We start from the raw sequence: 21397 nt of genomic DNA, 5'->3' as shown, positions 1-21397 counted from the left end.
TTTCTGATACACAGTTTTTCTGCAGATTAAGGTAACGTCCTCATCCTTTGTAATTGCAATCTCCTATTAACAGACCAAATTCTGTTAACCATTAACACTCTCCTGTTTGGTTTAGCATTAAGCATGTTACAATAATGTGTGAGGAGACTTCACTATAAACAAGCTCTCAAAGAAAACGATAAGTATATATGCTGTAACAAGACTGCACAGCAGAGATTTGTGCAGGATAGAATGTTTATATGAAATGTAGTTGAAATTATGCACAGCCATTATTTTTCTCAATGAATGTCATCCCTTGAGAGAACTGTAGGCCTCATTCCAGTACATACAGATAGTATCTTGCTTTTAAAACCAAGCACAGAAACCATTCAGCAGAATGTGAATTTAGTTTTATGAGATGGTGAATAGTTTTTTGTTTTTTGGGGGTTTTTTTTGGTTTTTTTATAGTGGAATGAAGAAACAGGACTACATTTCTCTCCCCCTCTCCATCACAGTGATTCATTTATCAGTACAGCTGCCAACCAAACTCGCCATCAACGGACCTGTTAACGCACAGACAACTGCATCCACCAGCTCATGAACACTGATCATTGCTATTCAGAGCTAATAAGCATTGCACACATTTTGTATTCATACTGATTATTTCATTCCTTCCTCCTGTTTGTCTCACTTCATCTTAGGAAGCTGGCCCAAATTACCTCCAGAAGTTCCTTCCAACATAAATTATTTTATGATTCTATGATCTCTTACACTGAAAATTCTCTACGGAAAAAGCATTTTGTATACAGACCAGAACAAAAATTATTTTTGATTCCACATTATAAAAATAACAATTCTAGCTATAGCTATGAAGACATAGAATTATTAGTGGAAACTTTAAGAGTTTCCTGAATATGTAGATGTACAGATATGCACAAAAAGCTAGCTGTCACTTTCTAGGGAGAAGAACACTCTCAAACTCAGTTTACCTTCAGTTTCATTTTCATATATGAGATTACAGTCAACCAGGTCTCTGGTGCTTTTTATAACTATTGTATTAAGCTTGACAGGCCGAAATGGATTAGCATTGGTAATAGAAAAAGGCAACACTTTTATTTTTATTAAGAGATAATAAACTTATTTCCTGTAAAATGTCATCAAAACATCTTAATGAAAGATCAATCATCTATCCTAAAATATTTCAGCATTACAGTATATTACAGCATTACATTCAGAGAGAGTCATACCTATCACTAACCAATGCCAGTGTCACATTATCTCCAACACTCATTTGAAAGTGCATATACTGTGTGGTCTTCTCAGCTTTGAAACGTCTGCTTAACATTGGCAGAAAGATACTCTAGTAGTGAATTTAAAGGATTACTACAGTTTTTCAACAACTTTGGCCTCATGCCTTACAAGGCAGTATAGGCATACAATAATCCTTCAGAAAAGCATTGCCTGTCACATCTTACTATTTAAATATCGAAGGACTGGTAAGTATCCCACTTGAAAGAGATAGCACTTAATCTGTAATCACTTCAAAGGCATCTCTAATGACTTGGTTTAAAGCCAGTTTAACTGCAGCTTTGATGTTCTCCCTAATCTTCATCTAACCCTTAGCTCAGAAAGGTATAATCACACAAGAGTTTTTAGAATATAATGTGTACAACTGACAGCAAATGCAAGTCACAAGTAGGCTAGACCTGGCAATTTAATTACTTGAGGTGTAAATGAGGACTCTGTGTGCCACGTTTACTGCTGACAAATACTCTTTGCAGGTAAGACTCACACCATATCAACACAAAAAGAGGAGAAAATAATGAAATTTCATGGTATTTGACCACATTTGATGATGGCAAAATAACCTACAGGCAATGGAAGTATTTACAGATACTGTTTACACATTTCACCTTCACCAGTCTGTCTCTGTGAACTCGCTACACGAGTTATGCTGGTATTTCCGTTTCCTCAAGGTTCTATCCATATTATTCTCCCAAATGACTTAAAATTAATAAGCATATGCAAACAATGGATATTTTTAACAGACTAATTTTTTTTTTAACGCCGAGCAAATCCAGACTAAACTAACGTCCATAACATAAAGACAGGTCTAGAGAGATGATTACTTTTACTCCAAAGATATTTCTTATAACTTGATATTACTGCAGTGCTATGTGGAATGAAAAATTAGTAACTGTTTGCTACTCCCCAGAGGTGTTATTGTTCAATGTAAATATAGTTATTAAACATTATTTCTGGAACATACACTCAATTAAATATCCACACTATAAAAAATTGTGAATGTACACAAACCATAGGTCAAAAACTGTACATATACACAAACCATAGGTCAAACTAAGACAGTATGTAACTGGATGAAATATTAAAACATTTTCAGGATGTTTTTATTTTAAGGAAATAGATTTCATATTTGCAAGCTGCTGCGTGTTTCAGAGACAAAGGATTCATCAGTGGCTGCTCTGTCAGATGAGTCTCATGGGCAGAGCAAGAGACCAACCGAACCTCTGGGTTCCTGCCTTTCCTCTGACAGTGATCTCCCAAAGAATCATGCATTTTATTCAACCTCAATGCAATGGCTGACAATGCTGATTTCCCAAATGCTTAGAAAGTATAGGACTCTTTGCAAGTCATTAAACAATTTCTTTTTCTGTTACTTAGTCTTAAACAATTTTTTCAGTCTTCAGAAATTTAAATGTTTTAACAGTTTGCATGCAAACTCTACAACCAGTTACACCTCAGAGAAGAGTGTGATGTCTAGCACGGCCATGCAAGAGAAGACACCAGTCAAAGAATATCTTACTGCTGGTTAGTTCAGAAACACAAACGTGATTTAGCCCTATGAAAGTTGAGGCAGTAAAACTCTGCACAGCACAACCAAAATATAGTTAAAACAAAATGTTGCACAGCAGCCTACATGCTGAAAACCTACCTATCACATGGAAAAGTTTCACTGAGACAGACAAATCAATAGAAGGCTCTCATGTAATCCTTTTTTTTATTATTTTACGTTTCATATCTAACCAATAAGCCCCATGTCAAGTCCCATTAACCACTCATCTGCCACTCCTACTACTTACCACTTTATTGCAATGTAACACTAGTGTTTCCCTTCCATATTCAAAGACTGGACTGTGCCATTAACTTAAGGCATATTGTCTAGGCACTAAACATGAGAGGTCAGTTCTTCGTTCCTTCAAAAAGCTGAGAGTTATCTGAGGTTTCTATAACATGCATTAGAATATTATACATTGATTTTGAAGGCTTTTATGTGAGATACTAACTTATGTTTCTACTCTCACTTCACTATGACTCCCACTAAATTTTCATGTGAGACTATCAAACTAAACAAGAGCCATATGATGGAATACATTCCAGAACAAAATCCCAAACGTATCATAAAATGAATAGCAAATTTTCACAGCAAAGGACACATCAAGTGATCTGTCAGCCAGAAATGATATACTGAAATAATTAGTGAATAACAAAGTTCTTCACAATCTGTTTGAGAACAATATGTAAAGAAAAAAATTTAAAAAGCATACAGCTCATTCAAAACTGCTAATTTATTCACTGAGTTACAATGACTTTTTAGCCTGAAATGCAAATAATTGTAGTTCCAAAGTCCTAGGTTTCAAATATAGTATTCCAAGCAGATGGCTGTAGGAGTTTGGCTCATTTTCTTGTTTACTTTTTTCCACTTGCTTGTTGTTTTTAATTTGAGCTAATTCCTACCCAAGCACAAAGGTACAAATAGACGAGGAATTTTCAGTTGTGTATTTGCAGTCTGTGCTAGTTACATCTCCTAAAGTTAAATAATAGTGCCATTTTTTGTCATACAGTAATTCGCATAAGACTCAGAGTAAACATTAGATTTTTAAAGTTTTGTATAGTCTATATTATATCATTGCTGGCATTTCTGTGAATTTGGAGTTTTTGTAAAGTTGAATATGGACTTTAAATGCTCAATAGAAAAAGAAAAAAAGCAATCTGGGGAATTAGTGCCTTGAAGAAACGAAAGTGCTTTATTTCCATTGAGGACAGTTAATAGGATGGTCTAAGCACAATGCAAAACTGGTGGCAAAACCTTGTTATAAGAGACAAAGTTCTCAAACAGGGCAGCAAGGTTGGCTGCCTGTGGTGCCAGCTGTGGCAGCAGCTTCTGTTTCTGTGCTGGACTGCCAGCCAGCTCCCATGGGCCAGTACTGCCCGGCCAGGTCCTGGCCAGTGCCAGGCTCCTCTGGAGACTCAGAGATGCCGAGGGCACGTACTGCTGCACCGTCTCCTCCGATGGAACCTTGTGAGCCAGAGCCAGGAGCCACTGCTGTCATGATGTAAGCGGCTCAGAAATGGCCTGGCATAAGCCATTTTGAAGAAGCTGAAACACTTGCCCAAACAGTCCCTTTATCTGTTCAGAAACCCTGAAGATAAAGAACATACAGCTACAAGAAAACACTGAAAAAATATTCCCCTTCACTTTTGACATATTAAGAAATCCGAATGATGACTTTTCAGGGAACAGTGTCTCTGACTGCTCTCAGGTTAAGAAAAGGTTAAACATTTGCTCAATTCCTTGCTTGTTCTTTAAACATGAGAAAACGTGATTTTTCAGATCAGGACAATGGTGAGTAACATGAATAGCAAGTTCATTCTACAAAATTAGAAACTACCTTAAGGTAGTTATTATGGAGAAAAGAAAAGTGACCAGGGGAAATTAGGTTCAACTGAGACTGAGCGAAACTTCATTGGATTTTGTATATGTTCTGTGTCTTAGTAATAAAAGAATTCATATTTTGTGGACTGCAGTTTAAAAACTGCAGTGCAGGATTGCAAACCTCAGAGAATTAATTTCTCTATATTTGACTACCTATGAATATCTACAAACTTTGGGGAATAAGTCATCTCTGTCTAATTATAATTTAACTAAGACTCTACCTGCAGATTTTTAATTCATCCTTTTCATATACAACTGAGTGTGGCTCTGAATATCAGCATCACCTTGTGCAAGTTCTGAAGGTGAGAAAACCACAAAGGGAAGAAAAACATTTCTGTCAGCATCAGGGTACAATCAATAGCATCCCAGATTGGACAATCAGTCCCACAGTGTACCATTCACGTTTTTTTTTTTTTTTTTTTTTTAATTTTTAAATTGAATTCTTGAATAATTTAAAGCTATCTACTTCATTAAAAAAAAAAAAGTGCTTCACAAGAGACCTACAACTTTTATCACCTTCAGCTGAACTGAGCCTAAACTTTCAGTATTTATAGCAACAAATTAAAAGGGTCACTACATAAAATCAAAGATTTATGAGATTCCTTTAAAAATATTTTAAGATAATGTTGTCATGTAACTATATACTTTCAATTTTTGAGTTCACCACGTATTCTGTAAATAAAGCTGCTGGCAGAATTATTTACTGGAGTTATTTTTTTTCCCCCTTTCACTGAATCTTTAACATACTAACTTTACTGGAGTATTTCAACACAGACGCATTTCCAGTGGGACTCAAGTGCATAAATATTTACAGAATCCTTCCTTTTTGTCAACATTTGTTGAAATTAAATTAAAACAATGTGCTCCAGTCCTGCTACTTTCACTAAAGTGCAAGATAGACATTAAACATTGAATGAATTCAAAAGGCAAGTACTCCACGAATCACATATATGGTTAATTTTGAGTTTTGGGAGATATGCTATCAGAACTTAATAAAAATAGTATAATAAAAAAGTGTGGCTCTTATGTATTACTTCAAAACTATCCTATAGAAAGTAATAGAGTTCTATGGCATGAATGTATTTTCTTTGGGAAAGTTTAAAACTTATATAAGGGAACAATGCCTCTTCTAAATTTCGTAAGATATTCCTACAAAATACTGATCACACCACAATTCAGTAGTTTCAATATTTTCAAACATTACTTAATTTTGTGGTATGTTCCTTTAATAATTACTGGAAAAAATCACTGGTACGTCATATGATTACTATAAAATTTATTCTCAAGTCCTCCTAGAAAGCAAGAAGCTCATTTAAAATTCCTGTTATTTTCAGATGTCAAAACAAGCAATTTAAACAAAGTATCCTGTTTTCTATTGGATGCCTAACCAAAAGCTTCTAGAAGGGATCGCAAGTTACAAGGAAGGGCAAGTCACACACACTGTTCATAATTATACACTTCTTGTACATGCATAACAGAATGCATGCAGTCATTGCCCTCTTCAGTGTCCCTTTAAAAGTACCACCAATCAACTGTAGCTTGCACAGGCATCTGGAAATACGTATTTACAGTGGTTTAACTCCTCAAGTAATATAACACAAAATCTTTAAAAGGATTTATTTATTCTTGATGTCTGCAAATGAATTATTGGAACAATATAAAAGCTAGATTTGTCCCTAAAGTTTATTTCCCATTTAAAATGTGCTACCTAAAAGTAAAGGCTGTTGTTGTTAAGGCAGGTGGTAGAAAAAGAAGAAAAGAAATGCTTCCTTTGAGTTCCTTCTGCATGGAGGATTCCACTGGCTGCCCAGCGCTCAGTAAGCCAGATGATGCAGCTGGAACCATTCCACAGTCTGCTTTAGTAACAGAAAACTCACCGAAGTGCTGGACATTTTCAGATAAACATCTGCACAAACTGGACAATGAGATTATCTCAGACATCATTATTCACTGTTAGGAAGTGCCCTGAACTACTTTGTTTTACAGAGAAATGCAAAAAGCTAAGGTGGCATGTCTCATCTGACTGCTAGGATAGCGTTAGTAACCACCAAACCATACAGAAAAAGCATTTGAAAGCACCTCTGCACAAATTATAAGTTTAGTTCTCTAACTAACCAGCGAGGCTCCAGGTTGCAGGGGTGCACTGTTTCTTTTCTCTTACTAAAATCTTAAGTATCTCAATTCCTGCAGGAAAACATATCAATGATGAGCTTGTTATAAAAATGCTCATTTACAAAATGAATAGCAATAAATCAAAATATTTTGTACATGCTCAAAAATGAGAGGAAAAAAAACCCATACAATAATCGCTATTCCTTACTTTAAAAATTCCTGCTTTCCTCTCACCTATTTCTTTGTTTTCTTTTCTTAGTCCATATATGCCATGACTTAAACTGCACTAAAACTTTCTAGAAAGAAAATGTTGCAATTCCTGTGAGGGATTCACAACCTCCTTGCATATTATTGAACACAAATTCTGTAACTCTGAAACCTTTCTACTGAACATACATATTTTCCCAGGACACCTCAGCAGTCCATGCTAGCATTCATTCAGCAATGAGTATGCAGCCCCATGTAACAGTATATGGACAATCAATTTACTAACTAACAATACTGCAACCATCACTCACTGCATCTCTGCCTGGTTCATTCTGAGAAAGGTAATCAAGACAATTTGTTTCAACTACAGATGGTTACATTTTTGCAGCTCCTAATTCATCAACTTGTAATATTAAAAACACTAAAAACCATAGCAAAGAAATATCAACCAACAAGCCCTGCCCCAATACACCTCCCCCCAAAACCTGCTCCACTGCACAAATGTCGATCTATACAAGTCTAGTGTCAGCTTTATCTTAATTCTGACTCGCCCCAGCCAGGCCTCTGGGTTGTCCCTTCTTTGGGTTTTCTTGGCTATCTCTGAAGCCTGTTAATGAGAGAGCGAGTGGGTTTTTGTCTGGCGCTGGCAGGAGGCTGATACCTCTCCTTGTCTCTCAGCTTCCCTGATCAGACTAACAGGAAGGTGTGAATGCCTACTGTGTGTGGCCTGGTTAAAGCTAAATTTCTTAACCTCTTCTTTCCCCCTCGCCAGTTGAGAGACCAGAGCTTACACTGTGCAGGAACAAAGTAACGCCACAGGGGCCCCCAAAGCCGCTGGCTCAGAGCCCAAGAGCTCCGCGACGCACTAGATGCTGCTTTCCAGAAAGACACGAGGAGTCCGAGATGTCCTCACAGGAGCTGGTGCTTGCCTTCCGGAGCTGGGCACCTAACTTCCACGTACACGCTGCTGGTTTACGCCGCTGAATAAACATTTCAGGATCACACGAGTAGACACTACATGAGATGGGTTAAAATGTACTAAACCGTTTTCTTGCCTGAATCCGTCGGGATTTTATGCTTGTTTAATCTCTTTAGTTTTACAAACCCTTGTGCGACTTCAGAACTGTGAGGAATGTCACTGTTGGTCCTAGCCACGTGACAAAATGACTTCTCACGGAGGGCGACGATATTCGCGGACACAACAGGGCTGCTGGCAAGTCCTTAAGGGCTCTCAAAGCAGAGCAGTCAGCAAGAATTAATCTGTAGTTTACACAAATTTATTTGTTCCTCTTGATTTTATCTCCAGTGAAAAATGCACAAAAGCGCTAATTACTATGGCTTAACCTATAGCAAACTGCAGCTCAGAATACTCAGGATAAAAAGTCTTAGGGAAAAAGTCTCCACTTGCTCTCATTTTCAGCAAAGCTTAAAAAACGTGAAAGAACATGGGAAGTCCTACAGTAACAACTGTACATGAAAAAAAAAAACAGAACATGAAGAAAGATTTAATGGCTAATATATTTTTGCTTGTTTCATGTACTTGTATGAATTTGAATTTAAAAATATTTGCCATCAGTATAATTCCTACTGCCAACAGATTTCCCATTGGGCAGAGAAGCTCATAATTTATTGAACATTTATTAATCTGAATATTGCTGGAGGACTTCCACTGAATGGCAGTAAGTACTATGATAATAAATGTTGTAAAGGGAGTGAGGACAATATTCATAACCTAAAACTGCTTACACTAGTGCTAGACCTATTTGAGATCAACCACTATTGGCCACTACTGGCACAACAGAGTAACATGGTGTTTCCAAATACTCATTCTGTTTGTCAAAACCCAGTGTGTTCTCAGAATTTCCTGATGACTTACTACTTTACCATTACAAATTTGATTCTTAAAATTTAAGCACAAAGTACAAACTAAATGCATTGTTTATTTATTTTATTTATTTATTTATTTATTATTTTATTTTATTTTTTTACTTTTCTTACCTTTTAGCTTTGTTTTGCTGACAAGTTCTGGATGTTGCAGTACTGCCAAATCCAACTATTCAAAGACCTTAGTCAGGCCAAAAATTCCACGAGATTTTATAGTCTCAAGATTTTAAAGTGAAACAGTGGAGTTGGACTATTTATTTTATTTTTGATCATCTGTGGTCAATAACCAAGAGATATAGAGAGAGAAACTTCTTTTTTTTTTTTATTTAAAAAAGTAACTTTATGGTCAACAGACTCTTACTAGCCTGTAGCTATTTTTTCAAAAAAGTATGCAAAATTTTGAGCCTTATAGGCAAACAAACATGACATGAATTGCCAATACTGAGTTAAGGAGAAATGACTGACGTTAAGAAACTATTGAAATTCTAACAATATAAAAAATAAAAAGATTGCGATATTAAAGAATATTAAGCCTTCCACTAACATAAATTAGTCTTGAAATCTAACTCATGATAAAAAAATTAGGTCTAATATTTTATATCTCACTCGATGGGCACATGGACAGCTAGGATTTGCACACTGCTCTCTGTAGGTTTCTCTATTTTACCTTGGTTAAACTCCTAAAATGTAATGACAGCTATCAAAATCAGTGGGACCTCTGTCTTTGATTTCAAATTCTGAGATTTTGCATCTGATATATACTTAAAAATGAAAATTATATTATCATCCAAGCTTTTAACTGATTAAAACCTCTTTTTTGCTTGCAGAGCATCTTGAAATTCTGTATTATGCTTTTTTTGACTTAAGGCATATCAAGGAATATTTGCCTATGCTAGTCACAAGCAATGACTTACGTAAAAAAAAAAGATAAAACAATAGCAAAGTCATGGATATTTTCTAAAAGCTCAAAGAACATTAGTCACTTTAACACATAATCCTTGTTTGCACACTGCAAAAACTGTTTTTTATAGTGACTTGGGTGTAGAATCAGAATCTAGGATGCTTCCAAAAAAGTTAGTAATATTACTGCTACTAATCTATACCATGTTGAGAATATGTCTTACAGGAATCACACATTGTTTACACTATTTATCAGAATGAGATGCCTCAATTTGCATAGTAACAAAACAGCATCTTTCAAATGGGATTGAAATCAATCAATTTGCCACTGAGCTTTTAAGGTAACCCCTATCTGCCCTGTACTTGATAATGACGTAAATGGTAAAGAAAGCCATTTACTAATGTGCGTTATGTTGCGTGCTTAAAAATGATGAAACAAGAATCAAGCTAAATTCAACTTGAGAGCAAATAATCAGCACTGGTGGATAACAGGAAGAATCTCTATAATGTATTGACTAGGCTGACAAAGTGTTATATACTTAAAATAAGGAATAACTGCAGCACACTGCTGTGATATGTTGAATTTACTGGTGTCCATACTGCTCAAAAGACCACTACCGACTTTGGGGTGGAGTTTTTTATTTGTTGGTTTTAAACAAGACAACAATGCTGGAAAATGAAGGACCTTTAAAGGCTGACTGTTACATAATTATGAAATAGAAAAGGAATTTTTCCATTAAAGTACCCTGACTTAAAAAGTGAGGATAAAGAGCAACACAGGCAGATTTCTAGATGAATGGTGACACTAAGCTGAGAGTCTGGCAGAATCCATGACAGCTGATTAAGAAGAAAAGGGAAAAGTGGTGATTAAATTATACTACACGTAACAGCTTCATACTGTAATATCATACCTGAAACCCACAACCAGGAGCTCTTCACAGGGTCTGACACAACACATATATAAACACACTTTAATAGCAAGAAAATAAAAATACAAGAGGAATAAACTGTATTCATGTAAAACCACCTAAATAATCAGAGAAGGACCTTAGATTAGGCCAAACTGAGCCAACTTTAGTCAAGTCGATTGCCCAGTAGTTTAAGTAGCCTGGTCAATAGGTTAGCATTATTTCAGTTTCTCTTTGCAAAAAGTAACATAAATAAGTTAATTCAAGCTAGTATGTGCAGAGAATCAAACCCTTCCAGCACCCTTAAGAAAGCCCTGAAGCACAGCACATTTATCTTTAGAAGTGCAAATCAGCATTGTTCTTGTTAACAGGTGCCTACTAGCAAGGAACCACGCTGCTTTCAACTGTGCTACTGATGAGCAGATGCCTCAATTAAACCTATTTCTATTGATAGCCTTAGGAAAAGGGTCAATGATTGAAAGAAACAAAAATCAAACGCTCCTCATATCTGACCATGACAATTCAAAATCAGGTTTAAAGCCACAGTGATAGGGTTCAGAAGCAACAATAACATCAGTGAAATGGGCCACTTCCATTCTGCACAATTTGTATTACTTTGTGAATCAACTGAGAGTTTGTGTACATACACAACTTTAATTTTCAAGGCTCCTTTCAGCAATCCTAGATTCACCTGCTATTTTAAACTCCAGACTTGATTATTCCACCATGTTGACATAATCAGTAGTAACTTCATCCGAGCAAGTAGACAGTAAGTGACCCAAGAGACTTTTCGTACACTGATAGATTTTCTCAACTTTCACTTGTTGTGGGTACTTTTACACTCCCTGTCACCAGGTAGCTCACAATCACCACAGTGAGGCAGGAAAATGGTATTTTCATTTTACAAATCAGGCAATTATTTGGATAAAACACACAAAATTCCAGGGGAACAGGGACAAGCATTCAAAAATTGCTTTCTCCCTGGTAAACACATAAGTTTAGGCAGGTGGAGACACACAAGCACACCTAGATATCTATGGGCTTTAGGCACCTACCAGATAAAGAGGCAGTTTTGAGTGTAGGTGTCTATGAGCTGACCTAAGATCCTTTAGAAATCTTGTCTTACTGAGTTTCCCAGTATAGTACAGAGTATATCTGCATCATAAAGAGCAATGCAAAGACACAAGACTACTTGTAACGTGCAAAACAAAATAGCACAGTCACATCAGTTAAGCTTAGTAAGTCTCAAGCACTGCCATTGAGGCCATGCTGTCTTTCAAAGGATGAAATATTTGTATCTTTGTATAGCCTCATTGATCTGTGTGAGCCTAAAAAGATGCTCATAGCTAGCTCAGTCCTTTTTATAAAGCTGTGCTGTGTAATATAGAAAGAATCAGCAAAAGGATTTGATGGATCACAGAATTAGCTTGCAAATATGAAATCCCAGGCTAGTACTAAATTGGCACTCTGAGCAGTGGCTCTTCCCTTCTTTCAAGCTGTAAATATATCAGTTAGTTCAGCAATCTGGAACAACTGAAATTCTACTTAGAATGTAAATGAACACTTTACATATCATTTTGTCTGGAACTCCACAAGATGAAATTAAAGTAAGTGGATTAGATGACCTCTCAAATTCCTGTACAGCCCTATTTTCCATGATTACATCATTGCTTGTGACTGTTGCCTTTTCCTACTCTGTCCCCAGCCTGTCCCAGAGGCATTCAAGTAACATCTTCATTTGTGTCTGTTAACTGTCTTTAAATGTTTAAAGCTGTTCGATTTTCTTTTAAAACTGCTCAGTTACAAAGTACACCAATCTTGCACGTGGTGACAGAACACTAATATTTACGTAAAGAAGTGTTTAAACTTAGTTTCATCCACACCATCTCTTTCAAAATCTTCTGGAAAGAAAATACATGCAAGTGGATGTCCTATCCCAGCTTATGCCTTTCCCCATCTCAGTCGAGTTATGGAGGCCCAGCTCAGAAAATCTACTCTCACTACGGTAAACAACCTCGATGGGATGGTGTTCTGCAGCGGAACAGATGCCTTTGCAGGAAACTGGAATAGGAGCACCAACCAGACATATCTGCTTGAGTCAGATTTGAAAGACAGCCTTAAAACAGAGCTTTCTCCTTTGTTCTGAGACCTTCTGTTTGCTCTTTCCTATATCAGCCATTGGAAAACATTGAGTCATTCTCTATTCTGGAAATTCACTATCTGCAACTTGGACCTAACAGGACTCATAGATAATTCATCTCTTCTGTTGACAGTGAAATAGACTTAGCAAATGAAAGAACGGTTACATACCCCAAGGTCAAATATTGCTTGTTTTTCATGATTCACAGAGCTCTGTATGACACTGCTGCTTTCTACTTTCCTTACTTAGATTCAAGGGAGATGACCAGATTAGGGGAAAATTTTTCTAATTAATGCAGTGACAATACAGCTTCTAAATGATCTGGGAACTGTTGAACCATGAAATTGGCATTTAGAAAAGTTATTGATTGCAAATTAATACAGACAATCAATAAAATTTACTTAACATGCCTGTAGACATTAAATAATAATATGGAAGCTAACTGTGTACATCTGACAATTTTTTCCACTGGGAATCTAATGACAGCTTTGAAAAGAGACACTTTCCTCCAATCCTAAAACATGTAATAAATCTGAAGAAAAAACCCTACTAGACTCATTTAGTGAATTGACCTTTCTGTAAACTATTTTTACCCACTAGCAAGCAGCAATTCAGTATCACAGAACTGATTCATGAGTGACTACCTTTTCTCTAGAAAGGCACCAGTTCCCACATTACTTAGTGTACACTGTTTCCTTCCTCAGCAAGGCTTGGAAACTGCGAGGGGAAGAAAAAGGGGAAACATGTACATGTACACACACAAGCCCAGGCTTTAGTTAGTGTTGGGAATATTTCTAAAATGCTGTTTAGTCAGAAGAGGACTAAACAGGGAAGAGGAGGGGGAAAAAGAACCTTTTTCTTGGAACATATCCATATTAAAAAGGTATTTTGGAGAGATATTTCATGACTAGGCTCTATTTTCCCATCCGAGTAGCCAATAGGCTCGTAGTTAGAGATTGCAGAGATGTATGAATCAAACAGAGAACCTAACCACTAGTTACTGGCTATTTTGGAATATGTCATTTCATTGCTAGTGACTTTGTTTTTACGTACTTAAAAAAGGTCTGTTTCACTTCTGAGGCAGAAAAGGAAACAACACATTTTGCAGAAGAAAATCTGGATTTCTAATTAGTCTGTAATTGCATTCTTTCCTTTCATACCTCACTCAGACTCCAGGTGGGCTGTTTTGCAGACCACCCAACTGTGCAACCTCTCAGAATAACAGAGCCCGTCCAACACACCCCGGAGGATTTTTGTGAAATAGCTGAGTTAATGCTTGAAGCAGCAAAGTGCTCATACCTTCAGCTTTCTCTCATTTTAAAGAAAGGTAAGTGTATTCAGCTCCTCTCTGTAATGAGCTGAAGAGCAAGCTGAAAGGCTAAAAATGAGCTTGGGTAAAAAAACAAAAGACTATAAAAACTTTTGAGAATACTAAGGTGTAGTAAGGTAATCATTAAAAAGATTCATTTTTGCTATGTTACCTCTCTAATTAAATTAAGCAACCATGGAAATGTTAAGTGCCACTTAAGTGATGACAAGAAATATTTTTAACTGTTTCTTTGAATACATTCGAAAAAGTTTTCCCAAGACAAACTAAACCCAGCAAATTCATTCTGTGTTATTCATAAATCATTCATTTGTATAATGCAGTCTCAGCAGGATCAAAATAGCCACACTGAAGAGCAGGGATGACTCTTAGTGACATTTCTTGCCATGGCAAGAAATTGAAAGAATGAAGCATGTTTATGTTTTTCAGAGGGACACATTATTTGCTTCTGTAATGAACAAAAACTTTACACATACACATAAACCTGATCGCCAAGGTAACAGATACATAGGTTAAAGTACGCATAAATAGAGGTAAGAAACAGAAAAGTAAGTACAAGCCTTCAGATAATGCTTTGCCACAACATCTCTAGACTGTGCAGAATTATTTTAACAACTGTCACAAACACTCCAAATTAAAACAAACAAAAAACTGATTTTCCACATAAATTCTCCATGTAAATACCATGTTTTTGTTCTGAACAAAGTAGTTCATGAAGGGTTTACTGCCATCACAGTAACAAACGATCTAATCACAATTATTCTGAGGAACCAAATTCAATCTCCTGTTTAGAAATTCTCACCAATACTGTAAAAGTGAAATGTGACACTGAGACAAATGAAGGCCAGAGGATGAAAACCAACTTGTCAGCAGTGAAGTGATCTTCACAGTTCCTAATGCTCCTTTACTCTTCCAGCATTATCAACACTGGCAGCTTACTGCTAAACGGGCAAACAGACCCCCAGGACTACAACCAGTCACCCAAATCATTACAAGACAGTTTGAAAACAGTTTCTCCAAAGCTACTGATTCTAATATCAGTAAGATTTTGCTAACAGATGCCAATAATATGGAACAGACCCAAACAGGTAAATGCCTTTTTAAGCTAACAGTGCAGCTAGGTGATCAAACATACATTTTTCCAAAGGGCTCTTAACAATTTGCCTGCTTCCAAAGACGAAGTCTGTGAAGAATAAGGGTAATTTTATTACAGAAAGCAGAACATAGCATCAATGAGCAACATCAAACATTAATGTAAAGATTTGAAACAGAAACATTAAGTTTGGTCTGAATGAAACATGAATGGAAGTGTCTGTACGTAAACACAGAAGAAACAACTGGAGTCAGAACAGTGATAACTTGACAGATACCGGACAGATAACCTCATTGACAGCAGTCACACTGGTAAACACTGAAGAACATGTTGTTTGCATCAAGATCAGAAGGCCTGTGCTCAGATGCCAGGAGGACGACACCAGTGCCAGAGCACACTGTGTGTGTCACTTAATCTTCCTATTATCCCAACAGAGGGGAATGCTGCAGACATGAAGTTAGCCCAAACCGGGGAAAGAAAGAAAATGGGCAGATTAAGATTTATGGAGATTTATAACATAAGCAAGGCTAAGGCTTATCTCACACCATAACTGCTGACATCCAAAGGGCATAAAAGACCTTTTTTTTTTGTTTGTTTGTTTTATTTTGTTATGCTATAGCAATTAAAGATAGTTTGGGGACATTTTCTCTAATTTCTCTAATTATTCACCAGAAGCGGTCCTTTATATTTCAGCCAGGATTATCCAGAGAATAATACACTTTTATCCCTTTCTTCAAAATACACTTGTGCCCCAGGAAATTTAACTGCCACTATCTAATGCCACAAAAGTCCTTTCTGAGTCCCTTGTGGATTGACCTCATGAATTTTTCATTCTTATTTCTTGGTGGGACTGTCAATCAAAGATGAAAATGAGGAAAACAAAATCCAGAGTGAAGTGGTTTGTGAGAAATGTCACCTCCCTCAGGACCAAAATTACTTCAGCTAGCATTAAAAAAAAAAAAAAAAAAAAAAATCAAAGAAGCAGTATGGGAAGAAAGTATCAACCTCATCTCCTTTTCCATCTGTGTTTTCTCAGGATTAATTGCTTATTTCCTTTTCATGCTTTTTAGGTACACTCAGCATTGCATTCTGTGTTTCCCAAAGAACATTACGGAAATTACCCCAAATTTATAACATCTGTTGTGTTTTAACCAGCTTCCTTCAAGTCATCCTCAAATCAAATACCACGTTTTTTCCTTCACACTTCTATATAGCTACATTCATAGTAGTGATACAAATACGGAAGGTGTGGCTCAAATTCCACAACATATGTGATCCCTACCAAAAAGTTAAACGTGAGTGTAATCAACTTTCTCCTACAAGCAGGCAAAGCACGCAGTACATCAATCCTCCCACTAGGCACAGAGGCTTCCTATGAGAATAAGCCAAGACCTAGCATTATCTTGGAGTCATTCTGCATTAAGACTCCACAGGCACTTTACAAATACAGGTTAGAAGTGTTGATCTTTCCCTATGGCTAAAAAGAAGTCACCCAGAAAGAAAGGCAAATGTGGTGTAGATGCACAGACTTTTGTAAACCTTTTCAATAAGCCTTAAGATAGCTTCTTTACTAAGTAAGCTCTTACAGGTTTAAAGCTTTCAAAATTAAAAATTTTGACCTATGTAAGGCAAAAAAGAAGGAATCATTAAAGAAAAGAATCAAGAAAATGCTCACGGATGAGAAACAGTAGGAGCAGCACACTTCTTGGCTCTGAAAGGTAGAGGCAAGCATGAGCACACGGCACAGAATCCAACATGTTCAGTTAAACACAGGCAAGGAAAGTAGTATGCAGGCACGAATCTACTCTTTCTAGAAACAAGAAGACAATTTAGATATGTCTGCTTTCCTTATGTCTATTAATATAGCTTCACATTAGTCAGCAAACAGTAATAAAAAAAGTAAACTTCCTTTGGCACTAAATTCACATTCATATTTAGGTTAATATCAGAAAGTACAGTGAAGCCTTCATATCTTTGCAATTGAAGAATGAGTCCTGCCCAAGCTTAAGGTGTTAAAGATGGTTATATATTAGTAGCTTCTATACTTGCAGAAATAAGGTGATATGAACTCTGTTTTGTCCAACAGATACATTCCCTTTCTGTATTATTGACATTATGTTATTTTAAATTCGTTTATTCTGTGTTACACTTAATGCTTTCAATACAGTTTGAAACCTTTAGAGTACCTGGTTTCTTTTTAAAGCTGGTTCCTTAAACTCACAGTTCTCAGCTCCTACGTCCAGCATTGCAGCATTGGAACCTGCTGTAGTAGCAGAGACCGGGGAGCCCACTACAGAACTGGCATAAAGGAAGGTCCTATATGTTCTGGAGATCACCTGCCAATGCAATTCAGCAGTCCTGGGATAGCCTCCCTCCCCTAACCCTTCAGGTGAGCACTTTATTCTGGGGAAAGGCAGTTCACTGTGGGAAAACAGACATAAATTTTCATTCAGGAATAATTACTCTGTCGTGAGAGCAGAATAATTAGTCAGCATGAGAATGTAGTGAAACAGTCCATGTCACAGTAGCTAATCTAGTCTGCCTTGGCATTACACAACTGTGTATACAGGCTTCAGGTTTTTTTTAGCTTGCTGGCTAGCAAGTTTTTCTGTGTTGGATTTGAGCAACAAGACTGAGCCATGTGGATCAGCTCAGACTTTACAGAGATTTCAGAATATCTTGAAGTGTGTGTGTGACAGGAGAGGAGGATTTCCTTATAGCAATATAAATCAAAGGTTTAATTCATACAAGGATAAATAATGTAGCATGTATATAGCTCACACAAGAGGATCTACTTGGGGATGCCAACACTGTTTGAGGGTGTTTTTGGTACAGTTGGAAACTATATTTCTTTTTCAGAACAAGCTTTGAAATTATATACTAAAATATGTAACATGGATATAAGGTCAAACAAGGGATTTCTGAGATGGGAAAAGGGACATGTTATTCAAGTATCATGCCCGGTGTAGTAAGCATCCATGTAAGGCAGAGGTTAAATCTTTACAGAGCCTTTCTATTACCACTGCAGCTACTCTGGGTCAAATAAGCACTGAGAAATGTGGTTTTGTTCTTAACTGGCCATTTTTGTTTGTATAATTGGTTTTGTATTGGCTGAATTACAAATTTTATGTTGGAGATTTCTTTGTTTTCAGGCCTTTTTTTTTTGGTTGTTTTTAGTGGAAAGATAAGTCAAGTGTGTATTGCAAGCAAACAACTCTGGGAACTGCAATCACCACATTGTTTTGTTTTCTTCTTTTTCATTACTGAAAGTTCTTGTTTTTCCTGCATTAGGTAAGTTTAAAATAGGATTTACCACAGCAGTACTCTTAGCTTAAATCAACCAGTAGCAGCAGAACTGACAACTAAACAGAGGTCCAGAAGAACCTTAATATTAAACGATGATTGAAAAACAAGAGATGCCTAAAACACCGCTAGCCACATGATGCCCCTTAAGCAAACTTTATTGAAAAGCAAACTTCATTTTATTTTAGTTCTTTCATTTGTTAAATGAAAGCTAGTTAAAGAAAATCACTTGGTTCACATGAATTTCATTTTGATGCTATCCTTTTAAGGAAAAATATCATTAGCTAAAGACTCTATCCAAAAATCAGAGCTGAGAAAGCTGCAGAGTAAGTTTAAACTTGTTTCGATATCATTATCAAACTTTTTCAGAAAGTCCCAGAGCAAAAGAGAAATCGATTTTTTGAAATATTAAAAAGATGGTAAGAAAATTTATTTGAAACTTCAGATGACTTGATTACATCATAGAGGAAATAGCATGGCTCAACGTTTTTTTGCTTGCACTTTAAAGTTGCACTTTAAAGCTCAATGAAATCTCTGGTTTTCTTATACAATTAAAATCACTAGCCAAGCTTCAAAAAGAAATAATACAGAAAGTATATTACAAAAAATGGAGAAAACTCATCAAAATAACAGACAAAAGATCAAACAGAGGTCTAGCTAAGAGAAAACGTCTGCATGAATAGAGCAGGATTGTTTTGCAAGCAAGCCAAAAAGTGCTAAGCTTTGAAAATTAGAAATAAATCTTTCCACACTTATAAGACCACATTCTTCTTAGTGTAAAGATGCTCTTTCTTCAATTTCATTTTACTTCAATTTCTATATTATAATAATCTGGTAATGTAATTATTAATAATAATCAGGCAATTGTATCTTTCATCTTTCTTCTTGATTTTAGTAATTCTTTCCTTACTGGTTGCACCAGTCAGTAGTGGAGGCAAACAGGTATTGCTCTGTTAAAAACTAATTTGTGTATTAAGTAAAATGCCTCAATGGTATGATATTAATAAATCATTGATAATAAATGATAAATTATTTTATTTAAAATGCTAAAGAATTACACGCAACTACAAAAGTAGTATGACATTTCACCAGGAATGCTTTTTCTCCTTTAACATTTTGTTGTCTGCTTGGAATCCCAATCCAGATATTCAGATTTGTTAACTTTGATGCACTAAGACTCACTCTTTTAGTCCTCACTTCAAACTCCTATGTGCTGATGCCCATACTGTAGGTATCTGTTGCCTCTCTCTTGTCCTAGACCTCCTAATACCAGAAGCATCAGACTTCCGTGCCACAGCAGGCGTCTGTGCTACAGATACGTTTAAGGGGAAGGAGAGAAAAAAGAAGAGGGTAAGTGGAGAAACATGCTGCTTGAAGACAGCTGCAGTTCTGCCCTGTTGGTTGCTGCTCAGCACAAGATTATTTTTGGGTGTTTTTTTGCTGTAGCCTTCCTCAAATTCACACTAACAGAAGACTCAAACATTTAATAGATATATATATGAGAGAGCATTATATGGCAAGATAAATTCATCCTCATTCAGGATGTTTAATCCTAAATGAGACTCATAAATATTCTTTAAGAATGCATATAAATGTGTGTGTCAGTAGCTCCTGTATCAATAAATGTAAACTGTCAAAATTCCCTTCTGTCCCTCATAGATTCTTTTCTCTCCAACAGGCCTTTACAGACATTCACAGAAAAAAGTAAAAACAGCTCCAACAGATAAATATAATCTCTCAGGTGTATCCCAAAACACGTATTTTGTAACGTATTCATACGGTAAGAGCCTCAAGTTGTAACGTGCTGTCTAGTAGCAACCAATGCTGTGACAAGTGCTTCCAAATATGATTAAGTAAGAAAGAAAGGAGGAAGAGGAACAGTCTTTAACGCAGAAAAAGCAGAACAGCTCCTGAGAGAGCAGACAGCAGCAGCAGCAAGAAGAAAGTGCTTGCTAGAAGCACTTTCTAGCTACATACAATTTTAACTGCCTATTTTACTGAAGTGCCTCAGGTACAGATTTGTTTTTTACAGATTTTAGAGATAAGAGTTTCAGCCCAAGAGTTTCATATATAATGCATAAAAATTCCTTATATATGAAGAGGGCTGGTTTTACATTTTTGTTAAGGGGTGATTCAGCGACCAAGTGACTTTTTTTTTCACAGAATAACACAATAATCAGGCTGGAAGGGACCTCAGGAGGTCTCTGGTCCAACCTCCTGCTCTTACCTCATATCCAAATTGAACCTCTCTTCTCCTTGCACCGCTACAAAGAGCCTGGCTTCCTGCAAGGAATAGCATACTACTTCCCCTAGAGCTTTGTGAATGGTTGGTAGATTATGTGAAAGATTTCCAGGAGAGTTCTTAAAAAGAAGAGGACAATCATGGATGAAACCAACATCCATTTGTTAAGAAATTATCCCAAAGATTTCACTGTGAATTATATTTGCCATTCAGAAGAGCCAATTCCTGATTACCTCATAGTGAGTATAAACATTTTAGAAGACTGGAAAATATTAATTAGCTAAAAAAGAGCTAGAATAAAGAGGTTTCAATTTCAAAGACAAAACAAAGCAAAATAATGTTGATTAAACTGCATTGCAGAAATTTCAAGATCAAAATTAGGCAATTTAGTTGGTTAGCTATAACACAAACCACAATTTTCCAACCACTGCCTAAGGCATAAATGTCAGAGCTGGACCAAATTGCCTAGATTAGGATACATAACTTGACATGTTTATGCTAGCTGAAAGCCAAAAAAGTCCTTCCAACTTTCTAAAGCTGTTTGTGACCTTTTTTCAAAAGCCAACC

The 21397-nt window shown here is 36.4% G+C and overlaps 1 protein-coding gene across 1 annotated transcript in view; it reads right to left on the bottom strand.

Annotated features, from left to right (window-relative positions):
• SPSB4 (splA/ryanodine receptor domain and SOCS box containing 4) overlaps positions 1–21397 on the bottom strand; it is a 159940-nt gene that overhangs the window by 118068 nt on the left and 20475 nt on the right. The window lies entirely within an intron of this gene.

This window comes from Rhea pennata, chromosome 9 (genome assembly GCF_028389875.1).
Source record: "Rhea pennata isolate bPtePen1 chromosome 9, bPtePen1.pri, whole genome shotgun sequence".
Taxonomy (NCBI): Eukaryota; Metazoa; Chordata; class Aves; order Rheiformes; family Rheidae; genus Rhea; species Rhea pennata.
This window is presented reverse-complemented; position numbering and strand designations above follow the sequence as displayed.